The sequence below is a fragment of the Protopterus annectens genome, chromosome 13.part0 (assembly GCF_019279795.1).
Source record: "Protopterus annectens isolate FY-2018-M chromosome 13.part0, PAN1.0, whole genome shotgun sequence".
Taxonomy (NCBI): Eukaryota; Metazoa; Chordata; order Ceratodontiformes; family Protopteridae; genus Protopterus; species Protopterus annectens.
The window spans coordinates 1,336,060,263-1,336,078,560 of NC_056747.1; the positions used below are offsets into that span (position 1 = coordinate 1,336,060,263).

General features: G+C 46.5%; 1 protein-coding gene across 1 annotated transcript in view; it reads right to left on the bottom strand.

The window, feature by feature from the left end:
- Positions 1-18,298, bottom strand: part of ARHGAP23 (Rho GTPase activating protein 23) — a 1,842,805-nt gene that overhangs the window by 483,569 nt on the left and 1,340,938 nt on the right. The window lies entirely within an intron of this gene.

An 18,298-nucleotide genomic window follows, 5' to 3' on the forward strand; every position in this document is an offset into this window, starting at 1 on the left:
GAGAACCTGTAGCTTGAATATGGAATCCCCTCTTCTCTTTGCCTCAAAAAATATTATAAGCCGTAATTTGCCCTTAAACATGTAGCACAACATACTTTTGCAAAGTAAAATGGCTTTCAATACATAAACAAGTCAGGTTCCACTCAACCTGTCTGATTCCTAACCTTCGCTTACTGGTCCACTGCCTTCCACTTGCCAACACTTTAGCACACTAGTTCTCACTATTGTCTACAGAGCTTCAAAGCAATAGTGGAACTGGACCATAGGAGTCCAACATCAACCTGTCTCGAGCTGAAAGGTTCTTTCCCCTTCTTGGGTGCAATTCATGTACAAGCATATCCCTAGTGATCTTATTTATATTACTGTACTCAAGTGCTTATTTTTCCTTCTTTTTGACTAATTTCCTTCTTTAGATTCTCCAGGTCTGAACCTGAAAGTGGTCCTCTGAGATCAGACTTCTAACCTATTTGACATGAAAAAAATGTACAAGTAAACAGTCTATTTCTGTAGCCTGTAAAATGCCTGGGGTCAACAATAGGGCATTAAAATTTAGAGCTAGTAAAATGCAAATGTTAATCACTTTGTCTTGTATCCTTCACTATTCCTTAGGATTCCCATTCTTATAGCATGTTTAACTTGAAAGAACACACAATGACATCCCAAACTACCCACTTCCAGCTTTTCATTATGGGTCTACAGATAGTCTCTTCACACCTTTATTTCAGTCCGACACATGATTCTATACACTCTAGTACTAAGAACACCATTTCCTCCTGTCATTTTACACACACAAGCTACCTATTTCTCCCGCATACTGTTAGTTACTTTAGCCAGTATTTACCTCCTATTTCAGCCGCATAACCACTCTATCACACTCTGATCTCACTTATCATTGCATTTTAACTCTCACTGACAGACATGCTTTTAACACACCCTGTACTTTGACCAGATGCTCCCATAGATCCACCTACCTATCTGTATACTCACAGATAATATTCAAAGTTTCCATCATCTGTTCCTGCAACCCTACAGCTATCGCTCAGTTATTCATATATGATATTCTTACTTGATGCTATAAAACAACTCACGTCTCACCTATGAACTCACTCCTCTGTGTGAAACACTGTAATCCAGTTTCCAACATTAAAAAGCAGACTCACTGTTAGAAAACAGTGCCGTTAAACCTGTGGTTCAATCGCTCTGTAACTGAATATGGCATTGAACAGATACTCGTTAACTTAAGTACATCAAAGCAATGTTCTCTCCCCTGCTGTGCAAAGCAATGTTCTCTCTCTGCTGTGTGTGTGTAAAAACTACAAATTTCAAGTTTGAATTGTACTAATACTTACTCTTTACTTATTTCATAGATGTACTTCACATACGTGTTTATGACACGGGTGAAGCCAGATCGTGAGTCCCAACACTTTCAAAAACAGACTCAAAGAGAGAGAAACAGAAAATTCTGAAACTTGCTGTTACATCTTCCCAGCAGCATCCCAATGATGTTAGGGACTGTGCGTCCTCCCGCATCTGCTATTTATATATACTATTTCTAAACTGCAGTACTTTGGAGAAGGGGGAAAGTACAGTTGTGTACACTTACCATAAATGTAGATGTCAGAGTGTATTCACTGTTGCATTCATCACATTTGGGTTATCCCTGCCTTTGTAGCCCTCGGCCGGCCCGAATACCAGAGGCTTAGTATTTCTGTGTCGGTTGCTGTCTTTTCAGGACTGATGTCAGGTCGTCAGTAGTATAAAGTAAGGCAGCTGATGCCATTACATTAGTTTTTCTTGTCATAACCTGTCAGGAGCCCCCCAAGTAGGATCCAGGTTCTGGTGGAAGAACCCCACCAGTAGAAAGTAAATACCAATATGTCCCTTGTAAGGAAAGAGAAGGAAAAAGGGGGAACCAGGACTGCAACAGTGAATACACTCGAACATCTACATTTATGGTAAGTGTAAACAATTGTACTTTGTTCCTTGTGTTTCACTGTTGCAGTCATCATATTTGGATTGATTCCCAAAGCTGAGGAAATGGGTGGAGGCAGCCAAGGAAACTAGGGGCTGGCTAGGATGCCCTGTTAGACTGCAGAGGCAAACCCTGTCCTGGATTTGGAGAAGAGAGACAGGTGGTAATGTTTGGTAAAAGTGTGAACAGATGTCCAGGTGGCAGCCTCCAGGATATCCCTGGTGGGGACTCCTCTGAGGAAAGCTGCAGAGGTAGAGGCTGCTCTGGTGGAGTGAGTCCTGACCCCCTTGGGGGGGAGGCTTTCTGTGTTGCTTGTAGCAGAAATGGATGCAGTGTGCTATCCATTTAGAAATGGTTTGTTTGGAGATGGCTTTGCCTTCTGCACCTGTAGCAAAGCTAACCAGCAACTGATCAGACTTTATGAAGGATTTAGTCCTATCTAGATAGAATCTGAGCTGTCTGTGCACATCTAGAGAGCGCAGGATCCTTCCCCCCCTGTTCTGAGGATTAGGAAAAAAGGTGGGCAAATGAATGGATTAGTTGAGAGCCACACTGGACACCACCTTGGGTATGAAGGATGGATTAGTCCTGAGGGATCCCCTGTCAGCATGGAAGATGAAGGGTTCCACAGCCATGAGTGCTTGCAGCTCAGCGACTCTGCTGGCTGAAGTGATGGCCAGAAGCAAAGTCATCTTCCAGGAGAGAAATTTTAGTTCTGCAGAAGAAGCTGGTCCAAAGGGGGGGGGGGGGCAGGGTGAGCTTTTCCAACACAAAGTTAAGGTCCCAAGCTGGGGTTGGTGTTCTTCTGGGTGGCCTCAAGTTGCTAGCCCCTCTTAGGAACCGTTTGACCAAGGGGTGTGAAAAAAGGACCTGCGCTCAGTGGGAAAATGATCAGAGATAGCAGAGGCATGAATTTTAATAGAGGAAAAAGGGAGGCCACTGTGTAGTAGGTCAGCTAAGTAATCCAGGATGAGAGGCGAGGGCTGTGCCATATTGGCCCCCTTAGCCTGAATCCAGGTGCAGAATCTTTTCCATTTGTCAGCATAAGCTTTTCTAGTGCTAGGGCATCTGGCCTCATTTTAACATCTAGAACCTGTTTACTGAGGTTGGCAGATTGAGCGGGGGTTAGGGAATAAGCCAAGCTGCTAAATTGAGTGTCTGCAATTGGGAATGCATGAATTCCCCTTCCCTCTGGGTCAGGAGGTTTAGAATCTGAGGAAGATGCCATGGTGGCAGTTGTGACAGGCTGTGCAGCAAGGTGTACCAGTGCTGGCGAGGCCAGTCTGGAGCTATAAGAATTGTCCTTGGTTTTCCTCCTTTATTTTGAGCAGTACCCTGGGGATGAGAAGTAGTGGAGGAAAGACAGACAGATAAATTGACCCAGGGGAAGGACAGGGCATCCACTTTCCAAGCCATGCAGTGATGCTCTTGGTGCAGAATTTGCTGAGCTGATGGTTGGTGTGGGAGGCAAAGAGGTCGACCTTCGGGGTGCCCCATTTCTGAGTTATTAGGGTGAAGGTTCTTCTGTTGAGTTGCCACTCATGTGGGTCCAGAAGATTTCTGCTTAATTGGTCTGCCAGAGAGCTGACAGAAACTGGTAGGAATTGTGCTAACAGGTGGAATTGCATGACAGAGGCTGTGTGCCAAAGGGTCATGGCTAGCCTGCATAGAGGGTAGGAGTGAGTCCCTCCCTGCTTGTAGATATACCAAATTACAGTGGTTTTGTCTGTTTTGATCAGGAGAGCCCCTGGGAAGAGAAGGGGCTTGAAAGCTATCAAGGCATGCTGGACAGCCGTCATCTCTTTTTGGTTGATGTACAGAGGGATTTACTGTGGGCTCCAGTGGCCCTGTATGCACCTGCCATCCAGGTGTGCATCCCAGGCATAGTCTGATGCATCTGTGATAAGGGTCTGGGCAGTGGGGGGTGGTGAGAAAGATAGTCCCTTGTTGTGGAAGCATGCTGTTACCCACAAAAGAAAATCTTTTCTGAGGTAAAGAATTATAGGTATAAGAGTTTCCAGGTCTTGAGAGTGTTGTCACCAAAGGCTCTTTAGGTACCACTGAAGTTTCCTCATATGCAGTCTGACATATGGAATGAGTAGTATGCAAGACGCCATGAACCCCAGAGCTTGCAGGATCTTCCTTGCAGATAGCTGGGGCCTGGTGGCTAGGTGAGAAAAGTAGGCTGTCAGGAAAATGTGTTTCTCTGGTGTAAGGAATGCCATCTGGGTTGCTGTGTCCAGGCTTGCTCCCCAGGAATATAATCCTTTGGGTGCGCACCTGTTTGGATTTCTTTTCTTTGATAGTGTACTCTACGGAGGTCAGTAGGAACTTTACAAAGGCAGGTGCTTGAGCAGCTTTTCCTGGCTGTCTGCCTGAATTAGGCAGTCTAAGTATGGGTAAATCTGGATATTCCTTTGCCTGCAAAAGGCAATGGACGGAGCCAGACATTTTGTGAAAACTCTGGGAGCAGTAGATAAGCCAAGGGGAAGGGCAGAGAACTGAAAGTGCTGAGGTCCTGCCCTGAAACAGAGATATTTCCTGCATGATTCCTGATAGGAATGTGGAGGTAGGCCTATTTTAGATCTAGGGTAACTAGTCAAGCATCCTTGGAGAGTATGGGTAGCAGCTGCTGGAGAGTGAGCATTTTGAATTTTGGGATCACCAGGAAGGTGTTTAGAAAGGATAGATTGAGGGATAGGGCGCCAGGTGCCCTCATTTCTGGGTACCAGAAAAAGTCTGGAGTAGAAACCTTGGCCTCTCTGTTCTGCAGGAATGTGCTCTACTGCCCTCATAGAGAGCAGGGAAAGGACTTGCTTTTGTGCCTCTGCTCACTGGTTTGACGGTAGAAAGAAAATCTGTATCCCTGGGACACTATACTGAGAACCCAGCAGTCGTTGGTAATGGTGGCCCAGGTGCTTGCATGAAAGGAGAGTTTTCTTCCTAGGGGTAAGTGAATGTGGGCAGAGGGAGGGGGTGGGGGAGGTGAGTAATTTTGAGTTCTTACCATATGTGGGTGGCTTAGAACTCCCTGTTTTTTAAGTGCAGGTAGTCCATTGCTTAGATCTCTGCATTTCCTGTGGTTGCTGTTTGGGGGGGGGGGGTCTCGTTCCCCAGGTTCTGGAATGGAATGGCTTAGTGGGAGCAGGAAAGGGCCAGGGCTTGGTGGGACAATGCCTGCTGAACCTGGGTGGCTAGACCTGTAGGAAATCCTTAACTGTCTGCATAGATTTTGCTTTTTCTTCCATCTTTTTTAAGACCTCTTCTGCCTTAGTGCCAAATAAGTTGTCTTTGTGCAAGGGGGCATCCAACAATTTAGATTTGATATGGTCTGGCAAGGGCTGTTCCTTAAGCCATGCATGCCTTCTAATGACAGATCCGGTGACTGCTGCCCTGCAAGAAGCTTCTAGGGCATCAAAACCACAGTGCAAGGTGTGTTGAGTTACTTGACTTGCAGAATGCATTAACTCTTGTAACTCTTTAGATTCTGCACAAGCAGGAAAGGAAGACATTTTTTGTTTGAGGAGTTCCAGGGTATATTGCTGAAATTTTAGCATATGGAACTGACAATTTAGTGCCCTGATAGCAAGAGTAGCTGAGAGATATACTTTTCTACCCAATTTGTCCAGTGCTTGGGAATCCCTATCTGAGGGGGTGGGATTCTTAGCAGAGGTTGCTTTAATCCCTTGAGGCCCCTTGAGAAATTACCTCAGGGTCAGCAATAGGATTTTTGAAAAGAAATTTGTGCGAGTCAGGGACTCTATAGTACCTGTCTGGTTTTCTGGGTGCAGGAGGGAGGGTATCAGGAGTCAAGCTGGATTCCAGGAAAACATCCTCCACAACATCCAGGACTGGGGGGATGGTCAAGGGTCTGTGCTGTGGAAGATCTAAGAATTCTCTTTTTAGACTGAAGGTAGTCCTGACTCTCCCACTGGAAATGCTCCCTTAAGGTATGAAGGGTTTCCCCAAAGGAAAAATCCTCTGGGGGAGAGGCAGAAGAGATGGAATCCTCATAAGAAGAGAGGGGTTGCATGTCTTCATATTCAGATGCATCAGAGTCATCTGACTCTTGTTCAGACAAAACTACAGGGGACAGATCTCTTTTCCTTTTGGAGGGGGTAGCTTGGCTTCTCCTGATCAGCATGATGAGGTATTCTGCCATTTTAAGCATTTGAGACTGAGGCAAGGCAGCAGGTGTCTGAGATTGGGTCGTCGGTTTCTTGGGTGTAGTTCATACCCTGGGCCTAAGAAACTCAGTCATTTTCGAAAGAACGGTAGTTGTGAAAGAAGATGTTGGTTTGTGTCAAGAATCGGTAGTGCAAAGTAATTCCTCGGAAGCCGGTGCCTGCACAGCGGCTCCGGACCCATCCAAGGGTAAAGATGACTGCAGGATCCTTAGTCAGAGAAGAGTTATGCGGTATACTGGACCCCGAAAGGGTCTCAGTAGCGGCATGCAAATTCACAGAAGCAGGCATCAGGGGCTGCGAAAGCGGCTCACTGAGGAGCGGAGAGCTGACAACTAGCTTAACAGAAGTGTTGTCGGTAGGTTTAGACCTGTGTGGTCTGTCTGTCTTTATCTTTACTTTTTTTCGGAAGATCTGCTGTCGGATGGCTTACCGAAGCCATATCAGAGTTCGAGGACTGTAAGCAAAAATATCTAGCTACAATAAGGGCCTGATGATGGATAGTTCTGGCATTGAGCAAAGCACACAAGTGACGTGGGGGACGTCGTGGCCTGGGCCTAAACAAGTGATGCAGTAAGAATGAAAGTCTCGGTGTGGTATTTGCTTTCCACAGACGAGACAATTAACTTTTTCTGACATCGGTTAATGCAAGAAAAAAGGAGCCTCAATGGGGAACTTAGCTTTAGAAGACTTCAGCTTCAAATCGGTAGATGAAACTCGGGTAGCGGCTGACTGGCACTCGTGCAAACTGCTTCTGCTTCAGGCTCCACAACAAGAAAGACTGGTGTAATGGCATTGGCTGCCTTACTTTATACTACTGATGACCTGACGTCAGTCCTGAAACAACAGCAACTGAAATACTAAGCCTCTGGTATTCGGGCTGGCCAAGGGCTACTCTGACAGGGATAACCCAAATGTGATGACTGCAACAGTGAAACATGAAGAACATTCATGAATGATGCCACAAACCTGGATACATACATTTCCTTCATTTACTCTTGTAGTTCCATAGTTTAGAGGATCACAATTGCAACTCTCAGTTCGACAGCACCTATTTGCAACTACAGGAATGTTTTATACTTGTATTCCCTAAACATACACTTTGTTTTGGCTGTTGTGTTTTTTTTTTGTTTTGCTGTTGTAATGTATTCAGTATTTTTTTTGTTGTTGTAATGCATTCAGTATTGAATTCAAAGTTCTCTACTGTAATACCCTTCTGCCTGAGGTCTTCTCCTCAGAGCTGTGCTGAAAAGAGGATTTGTTCAGATGGACTCCCTAGGTCAACAACAAAATGTCAAACTTATAGGGCAGGATTCACGAAGCCTCCATGTAAGAGTTATAACTCATACACGGAGGCTGCAGTTAAACGGAGTGATGTCAGCATGCTCTGCATATTAATGAGAGCATGCTGAATCACACTGAAGGCCAACACGGTCCGTGTAAGACAGTAGGGGGCGTGTCCGTAGGCCGAGCCCTGTAAGCGGACACGCCCCCAGAAGAGGAAAAGTACCCAAAGGAAACACCCACGACAGAGTCCACGGAAATGTGAATAAACAGAACACAACACATGCCCCCACAGACTATGAACATAAAATAAATATAAATGAACATGTTATAATTTTTTTTTAAATTGTAAAGATGTTTAACCGTGAGTGCTCATTTGCTGGCGTGCCCGTAGCGCAGCTACAGTTAGCAGTCAGTGGGAAAGCATATAAAAACTAAATATGCAAAATAAACCAGGAAGCAATAGCGTAGCGGTAGAGATGCTGGCTGCAGAGCAGGCATTCATGGTTCGAGCCCCCACAACACCAATTTTTTTTTGCAAAATAAGCAGGAAACAAGTCCCTGACAAATATGTAGACATAAAACCACAACTTATGTAAAATGTAATGAAATAGCCCATTTATATTGAAGAAATGTGAGGTAACAAAAGAATAAAAAATGCCAGATGTGCCCATAGATGAGCTACAGTTTAACAGGGTGAGTGCATCCGCCTGTAGTTGAGCAGTGGATTAACTGGTGCAAAATGACTGCCCGTAGCTGAGCAGTGGTTTAACACGCTATATCTATGTGCCCCTAACTGAGCTGAGAATAATATGCGTGCCGATAGCCAAATGAGGCTTAAAGCAGCGTATCCCGTTTGCGCGGAGCTGCGCAGCGCGCAAACAAGCTAACCGACGGGCAACGTTGAGCAATCCATATCAAAACTGCCTTTACACAGACACACCCCTCAGCATGTCCAGACAGTCATGAAAAATAAAAAGCAGTGGCCAGGTTCGAACCCAGGATACTATACACCATAGTCAAGGTACAGAACCACTAAGTCATGACAGCAGTACCTAGAAATGCAATAATAGCTAATATATAGGAATGACTACAAACTACAGCATGACAATGCAGGTTTACTGAAGTTGATACAATTCCAAAATGGCCAATCACAGATATGTGCGGGAAAAACGGACTATATAAGCCCCATAGGCGGGAATACACAGCATAAACGATTGTAGAACAGACCTGCAGGCAGAATGTCAGGAGTAGGAGAGGGTAGTTGCTTTCGAGCACAGAGGTGGAGTGTTGAGGAGTCCAGGTACATGGCCTGGCTCCTAGTCCACAATCATGAGGCCCAACTCATGCAGGGCCAGGTCCTCTGGGGAGCATACAGGGCTGAGGCGTGGGACCGGTTGGCTCATGATCTCACCAGTGCCACAGGGATTCCAAGGACTGGTGAGCAGGTCCGTCACCACCATGCGGACCTGAAGAGACGCAAGCAGGATCAACTGAACCTTTGGATCCAGGAGGCCCAGCAAACACCCAACGCCCCACTACTGAGTAAGTAACATTTAATTATGTATGTAAAAAATTAAACTAGCTGATATTATAGAGATGTGTATATTCCAATATTACTTCATTTATATTACAGCTGCAGGTGTCCGTTCTGCGAACCGCAGAGCCTATGGCGATAGGCTGGTGTGGTTGCGCCACCAGGCAGGTCAGTAATCCACTACCAGTAACTGTAAAGAAATATAAAAGTATGACAGTCAGCAAAAGAGTGCAGTGTAGTCAGTAAGGAATAAAATATGCAAGTAACAGTGTGAAAGTGTATGTAAGTATTGCTTGATTACAAGAGTTTTCAGCCTGTAAGTGTAACCTAAACATGAAACTGTCCGACATATATTCTGAAATAAAAATGCCCTGCCTGTAAGAAAATAGTACACAACCTGCAGCAGGCTGAAAAGTATAGCTGCAGAAGATGATGAAATCACATGTTTGAAATATATCCCTGTGGAAATACTGAAACATGACAGAAGTGAGACTGCTGGAAAGGATTGTAATAACTACTGTTAAAACATGTCAATAAAGCCTAGAAGTACCATCCTGAATAGTAAAATGAAAGCAAGTGAGAGAGTGTGAGAAAGTGTCATGAATCCAGCAATACAGTATTAATAACCCCTGAATAAAGTATACTGCAGTCAAGACAGAATGAAATGCATGTGAGATTCAAAACCAAACAGAAATATGTTCAAAGTGTTGCTGCATGTGGAATGTGTATCCCAAAATCCGGATATGTTGCTCTCAGTCTGAAATACGCAGATAGGATGATTGTCTGATATACCAAACACCCACACTTGTCTACAGCTATATAAAGCAAAAGTAGCAAGATGATGTAGCTGAACAAAGCTAGATATGAATGTGTATGAAGAACACTAAAATGTATATTGATGTTGCAGTAACAGTCCTATCAGCAAGGTGAAATAGTTATCATATAGGAAACTGTAGTTAGAACAGTAGTGTGTATATAACTGTAGCTATTAGAAATGTACAGCATATGTATTGTTATTCGAAGGTGTTAATATTACTTTCTTTACCCCACCCTATAACCACATATAACCCATTCCACGTGAAAATGGTATGTGCAATCACAATTAACACCCCTGAACGTTTGTCCTGTTGGGTCATATATATTTGCATGTCCGTTGATGCATCTGCCCTGTTCAGACATCCACACCTGATGGCCCGTTGCCATCAATTAACCCTGCATGTTGTTGGACTGTGTATTTCTGTTCAAATTATGCATGTGTTATGCACGCTGTTCAATGGTGTGAATATCTGGGTGTTTGGTTAATGGGAATACTAATGCATGCTGTTACAACTAATTGTGAATGGTATTATATGTCACTAACCCAAACTGTCATGACATAATGCAAAACATAGGATGACAGGGAAGGCGGGTTCCAGCGGACCCACCTCTCCCACCTCAGCTGGCGAGTGCACCTGGCACTAGTGCCGAGTCCGGACCCTCCTCCGGTGGCCCTGTGCCACCTGCAGGTGGAAGTGCTGCAGGGGATGGGGCTCAACCCCCCCTCTGCAAGTGTGGCCGGAGGAGAACCACCACTCACCCTCCGTAGCGTCCGGACTGTGGTGCGTAGGGAGATTCGGGACTCTGTCCTTGAGCCCCTACGCCAGCTCGAGGCACGGGTGGCGCAACTAACGGGCATGCCTGTTGCCCCGCCTACACAGCCCCCAGTACAGCCCCGTCCTGGGCAGTGAAGGAACAGTGGCAACTGCCTATGGGTGGGGATATCAGTTCCACTGTTGCCATCTGTGGGCTCATGGGCTCTGGATATCCAAACCTCCGTCCCCGTCAATTGTGTAACCCCCCCCACACGTCATACACCACCCCTGTATGCGTCTTGTTTGTCTTGTCTGTTTACCTACCCAACCTACCTCCCCAGCTGTACCGACTTCCTTCACCTGACATACCACTCTTACCTGAAAAAAAAAAAAAAAGGGCACTCTGTACCCACAAAAAAATTACGCCCCATACATAGCTGCCCATTCCGCACACATGTCCGCTGGACATGGAACCTATCAATTACAATTGGCTGTACAACAAGTATTATTGTTGTCCTGACACCTCTCTCAGGGGTGGAAGGTTTCAAATGTCACACCAAATTACATACATATGCACAGCTGTTGCTGATGAAGAAATGGGAGCTATGGGCCTTACCTACATCCCTCCTGCACATCCCAAGCTTGTTTCCCTACTGTCTTACCCTCTTTGTGACCCCTTTTTCACCACTTTCCTGTCTCCCTATTTTATTTTCTTTCAAAGAAAATAGCGCGGGTGTGCGCCAGAGTAAGCACCGTTAAGCGGTTGTAACCGGGTGTGTGCGGAGCTAACCGCCAGTGCACATGCGTGAGCTCTGCGCAAACCAGCGCTAGCCTGGTTACAACTGCTTAAAAGTGCCTTAGTCACTGTGATTGACAGGTCCTGTACTCAGTTCAAAAGAAAAATAAACTCCCACTGTCAGTCCCGAACCCAGGACCTTGGAAACACTAGTCTGTACGACCTACCACTAAGCCAGGACTCTTATACAAAAACATTGTGCTAAAATAAATATAACATGTAAAAGTAGGGATGAATGTAAAGGGAATATAGGATGTGTAGTACACAAAGCATGTCATTTAAAATAAATGTCAAAACTACTGGATTTCCATAATAGTAGTGTGTGAACAGAAACAGCCATGCTAGTTGGCAGCCTGTAGATAATAAGGTCAGTTAAAGTACATAGATATATGTATGCATATGTACATATATATATATATAAATATATCTATATATAGTTGTAGGAGTCAATGTGCATACACACTTGCTACAGGGAACATGAGAGAGGAATGGAGAATTGTGAATATACAACACAGCCTGAAGCATGAGAGAGATACTAACCTTAACAGTCACAGAACACTGTCCACAGCATACCAGCATGGTCCCCGCCCTCACAATCTGAAAGGGCAACGCCTATCCCGCATACCCTTTTATAGCACTGACCTGAAATCACAGTGAGAACTGCAATCAGTACACAACTGGCTGTATGCAATTAGCAAATGCTGGCTTACAATTGGTGCAGAGGCCATCACATGGACCTATGCAGATACCTACAAAAGCATCCAGTGCTAACACTCCCCACATGCAATACATTCATTGCATTGTCTGTAAGCAGACAGAGGGAGAGCGAGAAGTGAGAGAGAGAGAGAGAGAGAGAGCAAAAAAAAAATAAAAACCAGACACTGTGACTTTGTAACCTGAAGCTGTCAGCACTGACAGTAGCAGCAGCAAGCAGAAGCTGTGGTAACGCAACCAGCTGCGACAAACAGAGGTAATGCAAAGTAGCAGGTTAATAGTCTGCATACTGTGAACCCTCCAAATGTGTCATAGGTCTGCATCCATAGGTATGTCCATGTGATATGTTGTGTGTATGTAGTTCCACCAAAAGGGGATGACCATACATCACATGTCAAGCAGTCATAGGCCAGGATCCTGGCAGCATGTGTCCGTGCGTTGGCCCAGCAATGGCTGTAGTGACTGCTTTGAAATGTCAGCCAGGCCCAAAAGTCAGGATCAGCCCATCCCAAAGGCACACTGGCTGGGAACAAGTGTCTGCAGGTACCTGATGTCACTGCATATGCATCCCATACTGCATAATTCCATAGCTTAGCAGACCAGGCCTGTTATGCATATGATGTGGTAATTCCCAGGGTCAGTCGAGGTGCCCCCTTAGTGGTGTGGGACCACTGTTGCTGTATGCCACTGTCCAGGTACATATCCTGTAGCACGGCCAAGATAAACTATCAGTGTTACATGCGGTGGTATGTCCTCTCAGAGTGCCGTTAGCACACATCCAGGGGACCACGAGGTCACAGTGATGCTGTGTGTTCTCCTCTGCTGAGGGCGGCCCTCACCTGGACATGTGAGATGATAAGGAGGTTACATCCAGCTGGGATAAATATTTCAAAGGTGGGGGAGAAGGAGGGGGGATATGTGCACCGAACATGTCTGCAGGATTATTGCCAATATGCGTGTGTTTGGTGAATGTTAAGTAGGTGTGGATTAACACAGAGCATATCTGAGGCATGTGGTCCATATGTGTAACATAACTGAAGAATGCCTTGTGGTCATCCATAGTGTTTGTGTCCATTTCCCTCCCAGAGTAGGCTGTGGCTGTTATGACGGACTGTAGCGTAGTACCAGTGCTGACCACAGATGCCTACCCTTAATGTGAATGTGCTCTGTCCTGCAGTAGCCTCCTGCTATTGTTATACAATCTGCCTCTGTCTGGGGTCCACCGGACAGGATGCCTAACCTTTGTGCATAGGGTCTGGGTTAGACATGTGTGTGCAAGTGTCATGCAATCCACGGCATGTCCGTGGTAAGCATTTGCAAAGGGGTCAGCAGTGTGGCTTGTGGCTTCCACTGGCCCAGTGTGCTGCATGGATACCATCTCAGTCCCAGCAAGTGAATAACTGTCTAATCACATACATATCAAAGTAGTCTACTGTGCTGGTGGTGGTGGTGGGATATGTATATCCAGGCCGAGTAACGTCTGTCCACATCACAGTAGTGGATGGTGTCCCACATACAGTACCTTGGGATGAACCCCCAGAGTGAGGTTGTGCATTGCACCTGTCAGTGTGTGCTGACCGATGGGGCATGCTACTACGTTGTGTGGAATGCGGCAGGTATTGTTGCACAGGTGTTGGCTGAGCACTGATATCTAGCCATGTACCTGTGTATCCACCACGACACACACACATGCAACATATGGGAGGAGTAGTATATCACTACACATGAGTATCATGTATAGTATGTGTACCATATATTGCTGACATGGTCTGCTGATATCCTGTCTGTGTTCTCTTCCAGGGAGAAGGCGCGACAGCGTAACCCCGCCTACTCTGTGGCAGAAGATGAGGAGATCCACCAGAGCCTGGTGCGGGAGTATGACATCCTGTTTTCCCGCACCAGTCAGAATCAGCAGGAGAGGGCCGCACTGTGGCAAGACCTTGTCCGTAGGGTAAATGATATTGGCACGCATAACAGGACATATGAGCAGGTACGACATCACTGCAGTGATTTAATCCGAAGTGTCCGGCAGCGTGCATCAGATATCCACAGGCAACAGGTCGCCACAGGAGGTGGGGTGGCCACACATCCCCCCCTCACCAGACTGGAGGGGCTACTCCTAAGTGTTGTGGCTCCAGCCCCGGAACACCAACAGCAGTACACCTGCATTATGATGGAGGCTGGTTCCACACAGCAGCACGACATGGAGCGTGCAGGTAATATGCCATATGTACACCTGACTGTTCTGTACACTGTATCATATGCAATATCAATGGCACAGATGTGCCCACTGACATTAATCTCATTATTTCTGCAGGTCCCTCCAGGGTTACAGCAAGACAGGCCATCCATGCTGGTGAGTGTGTTTAACATAACCTATAATAGTCCTGATAATGCTAGTAACAGTAGTGTAACTCAGTAGTGCTCTGTGTGTATACTGCAGGGTGTGCATGTGTGCAGTGTTGCCTGTGCCCATGTGTGCATGTGTGCAGGTGTGCCTGTGTCCACGTGTGCATGTGTGCAGGTGTGCCTGTGTCCACGTGTGCATGTGTGCATGTGTGCCTGTGTCCACGTGTGCATATGTGCATGTGTGCATGTGTACACGTGACCATGTGTGCATGTGTCCACGTGTGCATGTGTCCATGTGTGCATGTCTGCATGTGTGCCTGTGTGCATGTGTCCATGTGTATATAAGTGCATCACTGGTAACAATGTCTGGAGACTGTAAACTGTGTTTCCTGTCTTCATCCCACAGGTTCTGGGGCTGCTCTGGTGACCTGCAGCAGGGAACCTGAATCCTGTGCCACGGCTACTGGTAATGATGATATATGTGTAATGGTACAGGAAGGTGTGTCAGGGTCTGCCATTGGTCAGCCAATTGACAGTACACAGCTGTCAACCCCATCATTGCGCACAGTCATCCTGCCTGTACATCCTTTGTCACCATTGTCCCTAGGTGATGGACAGGATACAGCGGGCATAGACCAGGGTAATGTGGTACCTGTGGCACATGCGTCCCCACACAGCAGCCATGGGCAGGGTCCTCCGATGGTACCACACAGACAGTTGCCCATGGGTTCTCGTGGGAGCATCCGTGGGCGTACTGCCTCTGGCCGACGTGCCCAAAGAGGTCTGTCAATCTCAGCTATGTTTCGGACTGTCATGCAGGCTCAGTCACGTATGGAAAGGTACACCAGACAGGGTCTGAGGGAGCTCAGAGCATGTCGCACAGCCATGACAGACAGTATGCGTGACATTGCGAATGCTATCCGTAACTTCACCGATGTCATAGACAGGCGTTGTGGGGACATATTACAGCAGTTCCACAACCAGATGTCCATGAGCCAGGGCAATGGGAGGCGTTTGCGGCGTCGACGTGGCCGTATGCCGGCAGTGGCAGCAGCTGGCAGTCGGCGCGGACAACAGGCTCGCACACGCACCCATAGTGCCAGCAGCAGCCCCAGCAATGCTGGGTCTGTGCTGTCATCGGAACGCCCCAGGAGACCACGTGCACGTGGCTCTGGACAGTCCCAACAGGGACATGTGTTCAGTCAACACCCCCCCGCTTCTGATGACAGTACCCAGTCCGGCTTTGTACTGGATACGGTCCGTAGCACCCCTGCCAGGCACAGGTACCGTGTCCGTGCACACAGACACTGATCTGTATGGCCTGCCAGGTGCAGTCTGTGGCCGTCCACAAACCCCTGTATATGGCAGCCATGAGGTGGAACTGTGTGCGTGCATACACACATGCGAAATGTTAACACTTAGGGCAACCACATACACGCACACACTGCACCAACACTGCCCCACCCTGTACTGCTGCCCCTCACCAACACACATACACACACATGTCAATTGGTGGTATCAGTGGCTGACTCAGGCATACCTAATCCACACCCTGTGCATATGATGACACTGTGCCACCTCCTGCAATCTCCAACATCATTGCGGGAACAGGTAAACACGTTGCTGATGCACAGGGTGACTACATAGACGTGTATTAGTAGTATCATGTTGGTAACAGTACAGTGTGCTGCTACGACTGTGTGTGTACCCCAGCATGCCTGCTGTAGTAACTGTATGAATGTCCTGAATTGTTATCTGCACCCATAGTACATACCAAAGTATAACAGCTGCACATAATTGCATGCCAGTGGTAAGGTTGTCAACAGATAGCCGCATACATGGGTAGCACAGGGGGAAAGCTAACGCAAGTAGTGATATGCAATGGTGGACATGTACAGTAATGGTGTCAAGATGCCCACAACGACTATGCCATGTGGATGTTCGTGCATCTAGATATGTGTGCAGTACCAATGTAGTCCAGATCACAAATAAGTATGACATAATATCGGTTCTACCATGGGCATCTGTGCTGCGTATTCCTGGGTATATGTTGATAGTGCCTACATATTTGCATTGTTACTTACTGTTATTGTTACCCCTTCTTTGTTGTATAATGCAGTACTTCCAGCCCTGTGTACTGTAGCTTTGTTTGCATGCATGTTCGCTTGGGGTCCCCTGGAACACTGCTTACACCTGCAATGCAGAGTTACAGTGCTTCTGTAGACTGCTAGTGACATCTGTATAGCGTACCATATGTATGTCAACTTTACACATGACAGAACGTCACTGTCTGTCCTGTACGCATGTACGTTGCCTGTGACACATTGCACATGTCTTACCTGGCATTTACCCACGTGTGCAGTTATATATATCAGTGCTATGAAACAGTGGCAGTCCACCCACACATACACACCTTCAGTATGTTGTTCCCCATTGGCCCTATGTGTTGGTATTCACCATGGCAATCACACTACTAGGGTGGCATGTGCAAAGGTAACCTGTGAATCGCCTCTATGGTCCAGTCGTGGTTTATGTGAGTCATGTGTCATTGCCACAGCTGCCACATGTATGCAGTCAGCCATCACCCTTGGCCAGGAACGTACAACACATGTGTGGGATGCCACCACACAGCCAATCTGGGGACTGGTCTATCTGAACCCAGTAATGCCATACCCTGTCAGGTGGCATGTCATATATACTACGTCCAGGACAAACGTCAACCCCAATCCCTGCTGCTACTATTGATAATACCCCTGAAGATGTTCCTGATAGCTTTGACCAGTCATTAACTGAGACACTGCAGGCCCTAGCTAGCCATCTACCTCCTAGCTCCCCTGGTCCTGAAAGCAGCACCCCTAGAAAACTACTTGCGTCCAGCTGCCAACCAGTTGCCACTTCACTTCTCCATACCTTGATTGTAACAGTGAAACCCACTACACTTTCTGCTGATCAACTCCCTGCCGAGTACCTATCAAAACCAGATGATGCTATTGCTTACCCCGTCTCAAAGGTAATCAAAGGAACCATATGTTAGAATCTAACTTTCCCACCATCTGGAAAATGTCATATGTAATCCCACTCCACACAGGAGGCAGCTCTACTGAAGTCTCCAATTATAGGCCAATAGCTATACTCTCTCCACTTGCAGAGATTATGGAAACTTTCGTCATAGACAAGTCATGCACCACCTAATCCAAACTCGCATTATGGCAGACACTCAGCATGGCTTACATCCTCATCACAGCACTACATCAGGCCTCTTAGCCTTTACTAACACCATAAGCCATACTTGCAACATTAATTATATATCCACAGCCCTCTTTTTGGATAATTCAAAGGCATACGATATGGTTGATCACCAACTTGTACTCCACACCCTGCACAGACTGTCTAGATACTGGAGCCTTCCAATGGTGTCAATCCTACCTGCATGGTCGACAGCAGGCCGGCCTCTGGCAGAACAAACCCTCTAACCTTCTACCTAACACCCTCAGAGTACCACAAGGCTCTATACTAGGGCCCTTGCTGTCCTCCATCGTCATTAACGACCGTTATATTGTCATCCCAAAAGTCAGCTGTACCCAATATGCTGTATACTCTACTCTGATCTGCGAAGCCACATCTCCAGTAGAGTTATGGTCAGCTACCCAGACCACCTTTAATACAATAGCAAACTAGCTTTCTGAACATCGTCTGATCCTAAATCCCAATCAAACTAAACTGCTGTTATTCCACCAACACGTAGGTCTACCACTTTCACCGTTACCATAACATCAACTGATGGCACAATAATCTCCCCTGACCCATCTCCGAAACTATTAGGTGTCATCATAGACAATAATCTCATATGTGACATACATGTTAACCAGATTAGCAAAGCCATCAATAGAA